The 14575-nt window shown below is 36.9% G+C and overlaps 1 protein-coding gene across 16 annotated transcripts in view; it reads right to left on the bottom strand.

The window, feature by feature from the left end:
- The window catches only part of LOC307195594 (uncharacterized protein), a 920801-nt gene that overhangs the window by 806709 nt on the left and 99517 nt on the right, over window positions 1–14575 (bottom strand). The window contains exon 4 of one of the 16 annotated variants that reach the window (XR_013830873.1): window positions 11089–11188. The exons of the other annotated variants lie outside the window; for them this stretch is intronic. The gene's annotated coding sequence lies outside the window, so the exon portion shown is untranslated. The remainder of the gene's footprint in view (window positions 1–11088; window positions 11189–14575) is intronic. 16 annotated transcript variants of the gene reach the window in all.

The raw sequence follows: 14575 nt of genomic DNA, 5'->3' as shown, positions 1-14575 counted from the left end.
ATTTAGATTTTGGACAAAATTTATATTTATATTGGGTATTTCATTTTAAAAGATATACATGATCTAAAAATCAAATAAATGGAAGTGTATCAGGTGCTGTTCAAGCAGAAACTATTCATGAGACAAATTCCACATGAAACCCATCCATTAAATTTGTCACTAAATGTGGATAGGCATTTAAATTTCATAAAATTAAGTATACATACTACTACATTAGGTATCTTACAATGTCTTTCATAGTTCTCTAAAAACGTAACTAGAAACTCACCCATCAAAAGGTATTGAGCACATAATCCAAATGAGAAAATAATTTTTTAGTGATATCATCAATAAAAAGTTTAAGTCAAGGTTTGACAAAAACTGTATTAAAGCAATTTCATTTAAGGCTGAGATTAACGTTGAATTTCATATTGACTCAAAAAAATTGAATGACTTAGTAGTATAAATAATATTGGTAAGAAGATATTTGGAAAATAAGATAAATTGATAGGAGTTAAATGATGAACAGTCAAAAAATTATCACAAAGCTATACATTACCAGTTGCTAGTTAGAGATCTGGAAAATGCATTTTTAAGGGTGTTAGTATCCAGCTCACCAATCATCACACAGTGATTATTGATCATGTTTCTATGGAAATAATGTAGGTGAAAAAAATACACCTCACTTAATTACATGAAGATCATATTTCTTATTTTCTAGCTCTCATTTTTATATAAAACACAAAACTTAAAAATGGGAGGGGGGACCTTCAAGACAGCAGAGGAGTAAAGCATGGAGATCATCTTCCTCCCCACAAATACATCAAAGATACATCTACATGTGGAACAACTCCTATAGAACACCTACTGAACGCTGGCAGAAGACCTCAGACTTCCCAAAAGGCAAGAAAATCCCCACGTACCTAGGTAGGGCAAAAGAAAAAAGAAAAAACAGAAACAAAACAATAGGGATGGGACCTGCACTTCTGAGAGGGAGTTGTAAAGGAGGAAATGTTTCCATGCACTAGGAAGCCCCTTCACTGGCGGAGACAGCGGGTGGTGGTGGGGGGAAGCTTCGGAGCCACGGAAGAGAGCACAGCAACAAGGGTGCAGAGGGCAAAGCAGAGAGAGTCCCACACAGAGGATTGGTGCCAACCAGCACTCATCAGACCGAGAGGCTTGTCTACTCACCTGCCGGGACGGGTGGGGGCTGGGAGCTGAGGCTCAGGCTTCGGAAGTCAGATCCCAGGTAGAGGACTGGGGTTGGCTGCGTGAACACAGGCTGAAGGTGCTAGTGTGCCACAGCTAGCCGGGAGGGAGTTTGGGAAAAAGTCTGGACTTGCATAAGAGGCAAGAAACCATCGTTTTGGGGTGCACGGGGAGAGGGGATTCCTTCCCTGTCTGCCCACAGGAGGCCAAGAAGTGCCTAAAGAAGCTCCAGAGATGGGCACGAGCTGCAGCTATCAGCTCAGACACCAGAGACGGGCATGAAACGCTAACACTGCTACTGCAGCCACCAAGGGACTCCCCCCAAGAAGCCTGTGCAGCCTGCCACTGCTAGGCTCCTGTGATGCAGGAACAACTTCCCCGGGAGAGCACACGGTGTGCCTCAGGCTGTGGCAATGTCACGCCAGCCTCTGCTGCGGCAGGCTTACACAGCATTCCAATTATAACTACTGTGGGCTTCCCTGGTGGCGCAGTGGTTGGGAGTCCGCCTGCCGATGCAGGTGACACGGGTTCGTGCCCCGGTCCAGGAAGATCCCACATGCTGCGGAGCGGCTGGGCCCATGAGCCATGGCCGCTGAGCCTGCGTGTCCGGAGCCTGTGCTCCTCAACAGGAGAGGCCGTGACAGTGAGAGGCCTGCATACCCCAAAAAAAAAAAAAAAAATTATAACTACTGTACCCCTCCTACCCCCAGCATGAGTGAGCCAGAGCCCCCTAATCAGCAGCTCCTTTAACCCCATCCTGTCTGGGAGGGAACAGAAGGCTGAGGGCAACCTACAGGAAGAGGTAGGGCCATAACCAAAGCTAAACCCCAAGAGTTGTGCGAACAAAGAAGAGAAAGGGAAATTTCTCCGTGCAGCTTCAGGAGCAGGGGATTAAATCCCCACAATCAACTTGAGGAACACGTGAATAGACAATGAACCAATCCAAAATTGAGGCAGTGGACTTCGGGAGCAACTGTAGACCTGGGATTTGCTATCTGCAACCGACTTGTTTCTGAATTTTATGTTTATCTTAGTATGGTTTTTAGCACTTGTTATCATTGGTGGATTTATTTATTGATTTGGTTGTTCTCTCCTTTTTTTTCATTACTTTTTTTTTTATTTTAACAATTTTTTTTTCTTTATTTTTTTCTCCCTTTTCTTCTGAGCTGTGGCGCTGGCAGGGTCTTGGTGCTCCAGATTTGTGTGAGGCCTGAGCCTCTGAGGTGGAAGAGCTGAGTTCAGGACACTGGACCACCAGAGGCCTCCCAGCTCCACGTAATATCAATCGGCGAGAGCTCTCCTAGAGATTTTGGTCTCAACACTAAGACCCAGCTCCACCCAACGGCCAGCAAGCTCCAGTGCTGGACGCCCCATACCAATCAACTAGCAAGACAGGAACACAACCCCACCCATTAGCAGAGAGACTGCCTAAAATCATACTAAGTTCACAGACACCCCAAAACACACCACCGGACACAGCCCTGCACACCAGAAAGACAAGATCCAGCCCCACCCACCAGAACACAGGCACCAGTCCCCTTTACCAGGAAGCCTACACAAGCCACTGAACCAACCTCACGCACTGTGGGCAGACACCAGAAACAACAAGAATTACAAATCTGTAGCCTGTGAAAAGGAGACCCCAAACACAGTAAGCTAAGCAAAATGAGACGACAGAGAAATATGCAGCAGATTAATGAGCAAGCTATAAACCCACTAGACCAAACAAATGAAGAGGAAACAGGCAGTCTACCTGAAAAAGAATTCAGAGCAATGATAGTAAAGATGATCCAAAATGTCAGAAATAGAACGGAGAAGATAAAAGAAACGTTTAACAAGGACCTAAAAGAACTAAAGAGCAAACAAACAATAATGATCAACACAATAAATGAAATTAAAAATTCTCTAGAAGGAATCAATAGCAGAATAACTGAGGCATAAGAACTGATAAGTGACCTGGAAGATAAAATAGTGGAAATAACTACCGCAGAGCAGAATAAAGAAAAAAGAATGAAAAGAATTAAGGACAGTCTCAGAGACCTCTGAGACAACATTAAACACACCAACATTTGAATTATAAGGGTCCCAGAAGAAAAACAGAAAAAGAAAGGACTGAGAAAATATTTAAAGAGATTAGAGCTGGAAACTTCCCTAACATGGGAAAGGAAAGAATCAACTCCAGCAAGAGCAGAGATAAATCTGCCCTTTATCATGATAAATCCAAGGAGAAACACCTCAAGATACATATTAATCAAACTATCAGAAATTAAATATAATGAAAAAATATTAAAAGCAGCAAGGGAAAAGCAACAAACAACATGCAAGTGAATCCCCATAAGGTTAAAAGCTGATCTTTCAGCAGAAACTCTGCAAGCCAGAAAGGAGTGGAAGGACATATTTAAAGTGATGAAAGGGAAAAACCTACAACCAATATGACTCTACCCGGCAAGGATCTCATTCAGATTTGAAAGAGAAACCAAAAGCTTTACAGAAAAGCAAAAATTAAGAGTATTCAGCACCACTAAACCAACTTTACAACAAATACTAAAGGAACTTCTCTAGGCGGGAGACACAAGAGAAAGAAAAGACCTACAAAAAAAACCCCAAACAATTAAGAGAATGGTAATAGGAACAGACATACAGATAATTACCTTAAAAATAAATGGATTAAATGATCCAACCAAAAGACACAGACTGGCTGAATGGATACAAAAACAAGACCCTTATATATGCTGAAGAGACCCACTTCAGACCTAGGGACAAATACAGACTGAAAGTGAGGGGATGGAAAAATGATTTCCATTCCATGCAAATGGAAATCAAAAGAAAGTTGGAGTAGCAATTCTCATATCAGACAAAATAGACTTTAAAATAAAGACTATTACAAGAGACAAAGAAGGATACTGCATATGATCAAGGGATCAATCCAAGAAGAAGATATAACAATTGTAAATATTTATGCAGTCAACATAGGAGCAACTCAATACATAAGGCAAATGCTAACAGCCATAAAAGGGAAAATCAAAACTAACAGTTTATAATAGTAGGGGACTTTAACACCCACTTTCACCAATGGACAGATTATCCAAAATGAAAACAAATAAGGAAACACAAGCTTTAAATGATACATTAAACAAGATGGACTTAATTGGCATTTATAGGACATTCCATCCAAAAACAGCAGAATACACTTTCTTCTCAAGTGCTCATGGAACATTCTCCAGGATAGATCATATCTTGGGTCACAAATCAAGCCTCAGTAAATTTAAGAAAATTGAAATCATATCAAGTATCTTTTCCGACCACAACGCTATGAGACTAGATATCAATTACAGGAAAAAAACTGTAAAAAATACAAACACATGGAGGCTAAACAATACACTACTAAATAACCAAGAGATCACTGAAGAAATCAAAGCGGAAATCAAAAAATACCTAGAAACAAACGACAATGAAAACACAACGACCCAAAACCTTTGGGATGCAGCAAAAGCAGTTCTAAGAGGGAAGTTACAACAATACAATCCTACCTCAAGAAACAAATGAACAAAAAATCCCAAATAAACAACCTAACCTTCCACCAAAAGCAATTAGAGAATGAAGGAAAAAAACCCAGTTAGCAGAAGGAAAGAAATCATAAAGATCAAATCAGAAAGAAATGAAAAAGAAATGAAGGAAACGATAACAAAGGTCAAAAAAGCGAAAAGCTGGTTCTTTGAGAAGATAAGCAAAATTGATAAACCACTAGCCAGACTCATCAAGAAAAAAAGGGAGAATACTCAACTCAACAGAATTAGAAGTAAAAAAGGAGAAGTAACAACTGACACTGCAGAAATACACAGAATCATGAGGGATTACTATGAGCAACCATATGCCAATAAAAGGGACAACCTGGAAGAAATGGACAAATTCATAGAAAAGCACAACCTTCAGAGACTGAACCAGGAAGAAAGAGAAAATATAAACGGACCAATAACAAGCACTGAAATTGAAACTGTGATTTAAAATCTTCCAACAAACAAAAGCCTAAGACCAGGTGGCTTCACAGGCAAATTCTATCAAACATTTAGTGAAGAGCTAACACCTATCCTTCTCAAACTCTTCCAAAATATAGCGGAGGGAGGAACACTCCCAAACTCATTCTACGAGGCCACCATCACCCTGATACCAAAACCAGACAAAGAGGTCACAAAAAAAGAAAAATACAGGCCAATATCACTGATGAACATAGATGTAAAAATCCTCAACAAAAACCAGCTAACAGAATCCAACAGCACATTAAAAGGATCATACGCCATGATCAAGTGGGGTTTATCCCAGGAATGCAACGATTCTTCAATGTATGCAAATCAATCAATGTGATACACCATATTAACAAATTGAAGGAGAAAAAACATACGATAATCTCAACAGATGCAGAAAAAGCTTTCGACAAAATTCAAAACCCATTTATGATAAAAACCCACCAGAAAGTAGGCACAGAGAGAACTTATGTCAACATAATAAAGGCAATATATGAGAAACCCACAGCCAACATCGTTCTCAATGGTGAAAAAATAAAACCATTTCCTCTAAGATCAGGAACAAGACAAGGTTGCCCACTCTCACCACTATTACTCAACATAGTTTTGGAAGTTTTAGCCATAGCAATAAGAGAAGTAAAAGAAATAAAAGGAATCCAAATTGGAAAAGAAGAAGTAAAGCTGTCATTGTTTTCAGATGACATGATACTATACACAGAGAATCCTAAATTTGTAGCAGGATACAAACTTAATGCACAGAAATCTCTTGCATTTATATACACTAATGATGAAAAATCTGAAAAAGAAATTAAGGAAACATCCCATTTACCACTGCAACAAAAAGAATAAAATACCTAGAAATAAACCTACCTAAGGAGACAAAAGACCTGTATGCAGAAAACTATAAGACACTGATGAGAGAAATTAAAGATGATACAAACAGATGGAGAAATAAACCATGTTCTTGGATTGGAAGAATCAACATTGTGAAAATGACTATACTACCCAAAGCAACCTAGAGATTCAATGCAATCCCTATCAAACTACCACTGGCATTTATCACAGAACTAGAACAAAAAATTTCACAATTTGTATGGAAACAAAAAAGACCCCGAATAGCCAAAGCAATCTTGAGAAAGAAAAACGGAGCTGGGGGAATCAGGCTCCCTGACTTCAGACTATACTACAAACTACAGTAATCAAGACAGCATGGTACTGGCACAAAAACAGAAATATAGATCAACGGAACAGGATAGGAAGCCCAGAGATAAACCCACACACACGTGGTCACCTTATCTTTGATAGAGGAGGCAAGAATATACAATATAGAATAGACAGCCTCTTCAATAAGTGGTGCTGGGAAAACTGGACAGCTACATGTAAAGGAATGAAATTAGAACACCATACACAAAAATAAACTCAAAATGGATTAGAGACCTAAATGTAAGGCCAGACACTATAAAACTGTTAGATGAAAACACAGGCAGAACAATCCATGACAGAAATCACAGCAAGATCTTTTTTGACCCACCTCCTAGAGAAATGGATTATAAAAACAAAAATAAACAAATGGGACCTAATGAAACTTAAAAGCATTTGCACAGCAAAGGAAACCATGAAGAAGACAAAAATACAACCCTCAGAATGGGAGAAAATCTTTGTAAACGAAGCAACTGACAAAGGATTAATCTCCAAAATATTCACGCAGTTCATGCAGCTCAATAACAAAAAAGCAAACAACCCAATCCAAAAATGGGCAGAAGACCTAAATAGACATTTCTCCAAAGAAGATATACAGATTGCCAACAAACACATGAAAGGATGCTCAACATCACTAATCATTAGAGAAATGCAAATCAAAACTACAATGAGGTAAGACTTCACACTGGTCAGAATGCCATCATCAAAAAATCTACAAACAATAAATGCTGGAGAGGGTGTGGAGAAAAGGGAACACTCTTGCACTGTTGACGGGAATGTAAATTGATACAGCCACTATGGAGAACGGTATGGAGGTTCTAGAACTACCATATGACACAATCCCACTACTGGGCATATACCCTGAGAAAACCATAATTCAGAAAGAGTCATGTACCACGATATTCATCAGAAAGAGTCATGTACCACGATATTCATTGCAGCACTATTTACAACAGACAGGACATGGAAGCAACCTAATTGTCCACTGACAGATGAATGGATAAAGAAGATGTGGCACATATGTACAATGGAATATTACTTAGCCATAAAGAGAAACGAAACTGAGTTTTTTGTAGTTAGGTGGATGGATCTAGAGTCTGTCATACAGAGTGATGTAAGTCAGAAAGAGAAAAACAAATACCGTATGCTAACACATATATATGGAATTAAAAAAAAAAAAGGTCTGATGAACCTAGGTGCAGGACAGGAATAAAGATGCAGACGTAGATAATGGACTTGAGGACATGGGGAGGGGGAAGGGTAAGCTGGGGCACAGTGAGAGAGTAGCATTGACATATATACACTACCAAATGTAAAACAGATAGCTAGTGGGAAGCAGCTACATAGCCCAGGGAGATCAGCTCGGTGTTTTGTGACCACCTAGAGGGGTGGTATACGGAGGGTGGAGGGAGACGCAAGAGAGTGGGGATATGAGGATATATGTATACATATATTTGATTCACTTTGTCGTACAGCAGAAACTATCACAACAATGTAAAGAAATTATACCCCAATAAAGATGTTTAAAAAAAAAGAAAAAAGAAAAGGTAGGTTTAATTGCATACAAACCAATGGCACTTACAACTCAAGTATTTCCTCTACCACATAGGAATTTAATGTCAATAATTACTAAATTAAATCAATAATTGAATGAAATTTTGTAAAAAGTTTGAAATACTATTTCATTAGTACGCAGAACATGTTAATACCTGGAACTGGACCTACCAATATCTATCCTTCATGGTGGATTCAACAATCTACCAGCAACCCTATAGATCCAGAATATGAAGTCATTCATGATTTACAGAGGCAAGGGTCTGACCTCAGGCAAGGAAGAGTGAGCTGTTTGGATGGCAAGTAAACCTAGATCTCCATCACACTCAGTGTCCAATTTTGTTGCTCTCAACTTACTATTGCAAGTACAGTAATACTTTGAGGTGACTGATTTATTTATTTTAACTTTGCTTCCTTGTGTATATTGGCCATCAGGAAAAGTTTATCTGCTAGATAATATAATAGAATAAAAATACAAATTCTTATAATGTGACTGTTGTCTGAAAATAGAAGTTTAGAATAAATTATAGGACAGAGTGTAGAACGCAGCAGCCCAACAGGGAGTCAGATCTTAGGCACTGGTAAACCCACCATAAGTGAGTGTTCCAATAATGAAAAACTCATTCACCAAGTGATGGGTAGAACTTCAGTGAACACTGAAAACATGGTTAATCTGTTTGTGACTATTCATGGGAATCATGACTCTCAGAAGAAAGCCTGCACGCACCCTGTAGTGAAGAACAGTTACTGAAGATTCTTTCATCATGATTCTTTTGGTCAAAGAATATTAAGAAGTATTTTTTTTCTTTTTGCATGATATGAAGGTGATGAGGGGAAGCAGATTAGTTGCCAAGCCAAAGCATTTTCTGAGTTGAAGAAGATGCTAGAGGAAAAGGACAGTAGGTGCTCAATGAGATCCCTACCTGATACTGAAGAAAACACCTCTGAGAACGTACACATCTCAGAAGGAACTGTGAACAGTACAGCAGCTGAGAAAGATCGGCTCTTCTGATTTGTGGCCCTGCTGCAGGCCTGGTGATTAAGTCAGATTTTCTCTGTCCTTCTTTAAACCCCAGGATATTAAAGGGCAAATATAAGGACCTCTCACACAGGAACTGGCAGTTCAATGAAAAGTCTTGGGTCATAGCCAGCACTTCTGCAGACTGATTTCATAGGCATTGTGAGTCAAAAGTAGAACAGTATGTTTCCTTACTGAACCTCAATTAAAGATTCTGCTCATCAAAGATATTGCCAAGGGCCATACACAGTGTTTGACGTTTAAATTGAAGTTGTGCAGTTTATTTCCAAGGTAGATGATATTTTGTTAAGGCTCAATAAATCATTTAATTCCTTTATTTGTAGAATCACTAAGCTTTTAAATCTTTTTAGACTTCAATGTACTCTATTAGAAAACAAAGAATAAGTAAATATACATATATGTAATATACATATAATATGTGTATATATGGGAAATATTTGCCTTAATGTAGCATATCTATTATATATGAAGACAGTCTGTGCTAACTGCACAAACATTGCCATTTTCTTGTTTTTTCATAACTAAATACTTCTAAAAATTTTTATAAGTTTTTTAACTATTCCCTTACAACATTATTTCAACCACTGCTTTGTTTAAACAAGTTCTCTTTCAAGAAAATATAGAAGAAAATTTTATCCTAATCGTTAACTGGAGTATCTAAAATATTTAGAAATTTGAATAGAACTTTTTACTGAAGATATAAATAGTATTGTTCTTTAAGTCAAAGTTTTCTTTTTTTATTAAGGCATAATTGAGATGTAACATTATATTGGTTTTAGGTGTACAACATAATGATTTGATGATTATGATTTTTATATATCACCACAATAAAATTAATATCATTACCATACATGGTTATAAAAATCTTTTTTTTTTCTTGTGGAGAACTTTCACGATCTATTCTCTTAGTAACTTTCAAATACAGAGTATGGTATTATTAACTGTAGTCACCCATGACTCATTTGTTTTATAACTGGAAGTTCGTACTTTTGATCCTCTTCACCAATCTCGCCCGACTCCTACCCCTTACCTCTAACAACCACCAATCTGTTATCTGTATCTATTAGCTCAGGTTTTTTTTTTTTAGTTTTTCTTTAGATTCCATATGTGAGATCATATATTTGTCCTTGTCTGACTTATTTCACTTAGCATAATCCCCTCAAAGTTTTCTTTAGTTACAATTCTTTTAAATGTATATATTCCACCTAAAGCTACTTTTTTATTCACAATATGCTTTCCACATTTTTTTCCTCTCTCCTTTTGGCATCCTGGAAAAACAGACTGCATTTTGATGAAACAGTACCCTTATATTTACCTGAAATCATTTTTTCTCAAACATCATTTCTACTCCAACACAACTGAGAGACATGACTCAGAAACAGTGGCTTGCTAGCCAGTTTTGAGATCACAGGGGAGTACACACTTCTAAAAATTCAACCCCATAATGTTAAAAATAAATAAATAATCCTAATAATAGGAAAAGGTAACTCTCCAGATTAGCCTATAAAAGGTCATTTTAAAAATTTCTGGTTTGCTGTTATTTTTATTTAGGTTTTATTTGAAAGGGAGTTTATTTGTATGTGTGTGTATATATACATATATTATATATATATACATTTTTAAAACTTTTCTTATTTTTGTGGCTTTTTTTACTTATGAATATGTAAATATTTCAGGATTAAACTGCCTGAAGGTACAAATGCAAACATTAAAGATTTACCTAAAATACAAAAAAGCACAGCAGCAACAGCCATCATCATATATTACGACACCAAGCAGCATCTGTAAAGATGCTCCCAAACTCAATAGGTTGGATTTCCCTGCCAAGAATAATTAAAGCCTCCACCAAACTCCACAATTCTTCCTGTCACCAGGTAATGAACCTCAGAATTAATTTCCTCAGTGCTGTTGCTACACTGAGTTATCCATGTAGAAAAAAGATCTAAACTGTTTAGAAATTTATAGATAATAACTGACACCTTGAAATATACTTGGAAACAAACAACACTGAATGCACTAGCATTAGCAAATATCTACTAAATATGGTAATTATATTAAAAGTCCATGGTCTCACAGGTACTTTACCAAAAGCAGTGCAAGTCTTCTGTCTTCTCATTTTAATGGATAGGGATGGTGGGGTGGGGGTAAGGAGTTGTTTAGGTGTTTTGGTGATGATAGTGACAGCCTGTAAGACAGAGGAGCCAAGCACAGAAATCAATTTAAAACCAGAAATATAGTTTAGATCATATTTGTTGATCAGGTATACTGAGTACCTCCTGTCAGTGAGAGGAGCATTTCTCTGGGAAACCGTGGGCTAGCCACATACTAAGGGATGTAATTATACCAGTGTCACCACACTGCACAGGCATTGCACTTTACAGTCTCCATAGTGCTTTCAAACTCATGCACTCTCTGTATCCTTATGCTCATGACATCAGCTCTGTGAATTAGTTAATAGGTATCACAATTTTCTTCACTATGCAGATGAGGAAACTGAAGCTCAAAGACACCAGTTTATTCCAAGAAGCCAACATACACAGGAAGATAATTTTACCTTAAGGTTCCACACCATATTCTGAAGTCCCATTGACCTGACCTGTTACACAGACACTCAGTGTGACCTGGCCGCTCTGTAGCTTGAGACTATTCCACCTTCCAAGTCACAGTGCCACCACTACACAGAACAGTGTGGTAGGTAAAGCACTGGCTCCACTACTTCTTGGTTAGGTGCAGCCTTTGGCAGATTATCTTAAAGTCTAGTCCCCACAGTTTGTAATAGCTACCTTACAAATAGCTTTGAAAATTAAATGAAATGCTCTTTTAAAAGATTGTATTACAAATAATGAAATGCTGCATAAATTTTCACCCAGTCTGCAAATATTAAATTCCTTCTGTGTGTCAGGCACTATGGATATAATGATTAGCCAAACAAATATGGTTATTCCCCTTCTGATGCTAGATAATGGTTACTAGTCTACACAACGATCTTTAGTAATCTTCGGTTGATTAGCACACTTAACAGAAATCTGTAATAAAGTAGCATTTTCATAAAACCAAGCTCAGAAGCAAACTGAGTAACAGAAAGAGCACAGAATATGTGAGAAGATATTTTTGTTTATTTACCATCCTGGCTTGATGCTTATAGTACAGGGTCTTGTTTTAAATGCATAGTAGAGGAATAATGTGAACAATTTGGAAATGATTCATAGGCAAGCTACAAATATGGTTAGCTGGTTGGAAAATAATATCTGCAGAAAAAGTTTAAAAGGCTAGGCTTTTAAACCTAGAAAACAGAAAAATCAAAAGAAACTTAATGAGAGTTGTCAGGTAAATTCAGCAACATAAATTCTGCTTCTTTTTGTCTCCGCTGAGAACAAAGGCCCAAGTTAAAGCATAAAGGTTTGGTTTGATTGAGGGGTGAGAAGGGTCTTGTTGCAAGAGTTCTCAAATAAATGATTACCCTAAAATTAAATTGAAGAATGTTTTTCCTTTTCTTTTTTTTTTTAAGTAAAGGTGACATCCTCTTTTATCAGAAATTGTGTGGATATGGGGGAATAAACTCAATGATTTCTCAAGGTCCTACAAGCCCTACCACGTTTAGCTGGTGCTTATTTCCCTACAATTAAGTAAAAGGATCCATTATCTTTCATTTGAATGTATTCTGAAAAACAGTGGGACAGGGAAAGAGGAGCTGGGTTTAACAGTTGTCTTCATTTTTATGAAAGAACACATGGAAACCAGACAGTTGTTCTACCTGTCCTTGGAGGCCAATGCCACAAAGAACTGGCTTAAATGAGAACATGGAAGATTTGAGTTAGATAATTCCTAAATACTAGACAGGGAAAAGTAGAGCAGGTGAGCAAGCACATGTTTAACATTAGCAGAGTTGGACAATGAGAACAGTACCAAAGGGAAGTCGATTATGTCTTGACAGGGGACATTTACTATTCCAAAAATATTACACAACTTTTTAAGGTAAAATTTTAAGCTGCTTTTTAGTACATTTTCCACAGTGTCAACGCAACATCATGGATTTTATTTTTCCTTTCTCTCTCTTTTTAATTTGTCTGGAAAACAGAGCAATCTGGGTAAATTCCTCCCCACCCCCACCAGCTGACCATCAGAGAGGTCTAGAATTTGACTGCTGTGGTATGCAACAAAATATTTTAAATATTCAAACTAAATCTCTAATGCATCCATAATATCTATTTCAGAAGATTTTGGACAATTGTTGTGCAGGAATTCCATTACATTCTATTTAATTGTACTTCCACCTCTTTTTAAAAAGGATTTAAGACAGTTTGCAGCAGAAGACATCATAATAAGGTTAAGAAAACAGACATTAAAAAATCAAGAAAGGGGGAAAAGAGAACTCAAGTTTTATAAGGTGTCATGATTGACCTTTAGACTTAGTTCCTAGCACCCAGAGCAAAAAGAGAAATATCTATACAATATACAATATAATAAAGACCTATAATAATCCCCAGTGAAGAAAAGTCCAATTCCTAAGGGAGAAAAGATTCTTATAATACTAGATTACTGATTTCAATATTTATGAAAATAATAAGATTGTATGTTCACTGAATATAATTTGAAAAGTACAAAAAATATAAAAAAGAAGGAAAAATTAAACATCCGAAACCTTACCCTCAGAAGCAGCCATTTTTTAATCATTGCAATATATTTCCTGCCAATCTCTTTTCAGTACATTTTTAAATGAATGAGATCAAAGTATATAACTTTGAGATCTGTTTGTTCTAGTTAACATGATATTAAATTAAGGCATAATGTTTTTTAATGACTGCATAAAGTTTCATTATGTGGATATAGTATATTAACCATTCTTTTAATATAAGTGATTCACATTATTTCTAAAGTTTTACTATTATAAATAATGCTTTATTGAACACCTTTGTACATTAACCTTTATATGCATATCTGAGAATTTCCTTTGGAGACATCCCCAAATTTGCAGTTACTTGGCCAACGAATATAAACATTTTTAAGATTCTTCATATGCTTTCCTATTAGAAACAATTGTTCCAAATGGAGTGCAATGTGGCTATACAAAAGAATGAGGAAGATCACTATGAACTGATATGGAATGATTTCCAGAAAATATTGCTACATTTTTTTAAAAGTACAAAAGTTTGTATATATTTACATATGTATTTTTTCTTCTTTTGTTATCTAGAAAAAAACCCATCTTGCAGGAGCTTCCACTGGTCAAATCTAGGCAGTACCGAGAATTGAAAATTAGCATTTTACAACCGTCATGATAAAGATCAAAACAGGCAGAACCACCAATGGATGCTAAATTTCAGAGGGATTTTTATGAGAAGCAGAATACTTGTGTGGTCTTAAAGTGTTTCTCCACAGAAAATAATAATAATAATTAATGCAATGAAGAAATCAGACCACTCTTCACAGGTAAACAAAATTAACATTACCAGTGAGGGTCAGACAGACATCATGTGCCTTCAGATGTGATAATCTGAGAAGTACACATCACAAAAAAGACATCTCAACTGAGAATATAAGTAGAATCTAATAATGAGGATCATTAGATAGA

The sequence above is a fragment of the Stenella coeruleoalba genome (genome assembly GCF_951394435.1).
Source record: "Stenella coeruleoalba genome assembly, chromosome: 12".
Taxonomy (NCBI): domain Eukaryota; kingdom Metazoa; phylum Chordata; class Mammalia; order Artiodactyla; family Delphinidae; genus Stenella; species Stenella coeruleoalba.
This window is presented reverse-complemented; position numbering and strand designations above follow the sequence as displayed.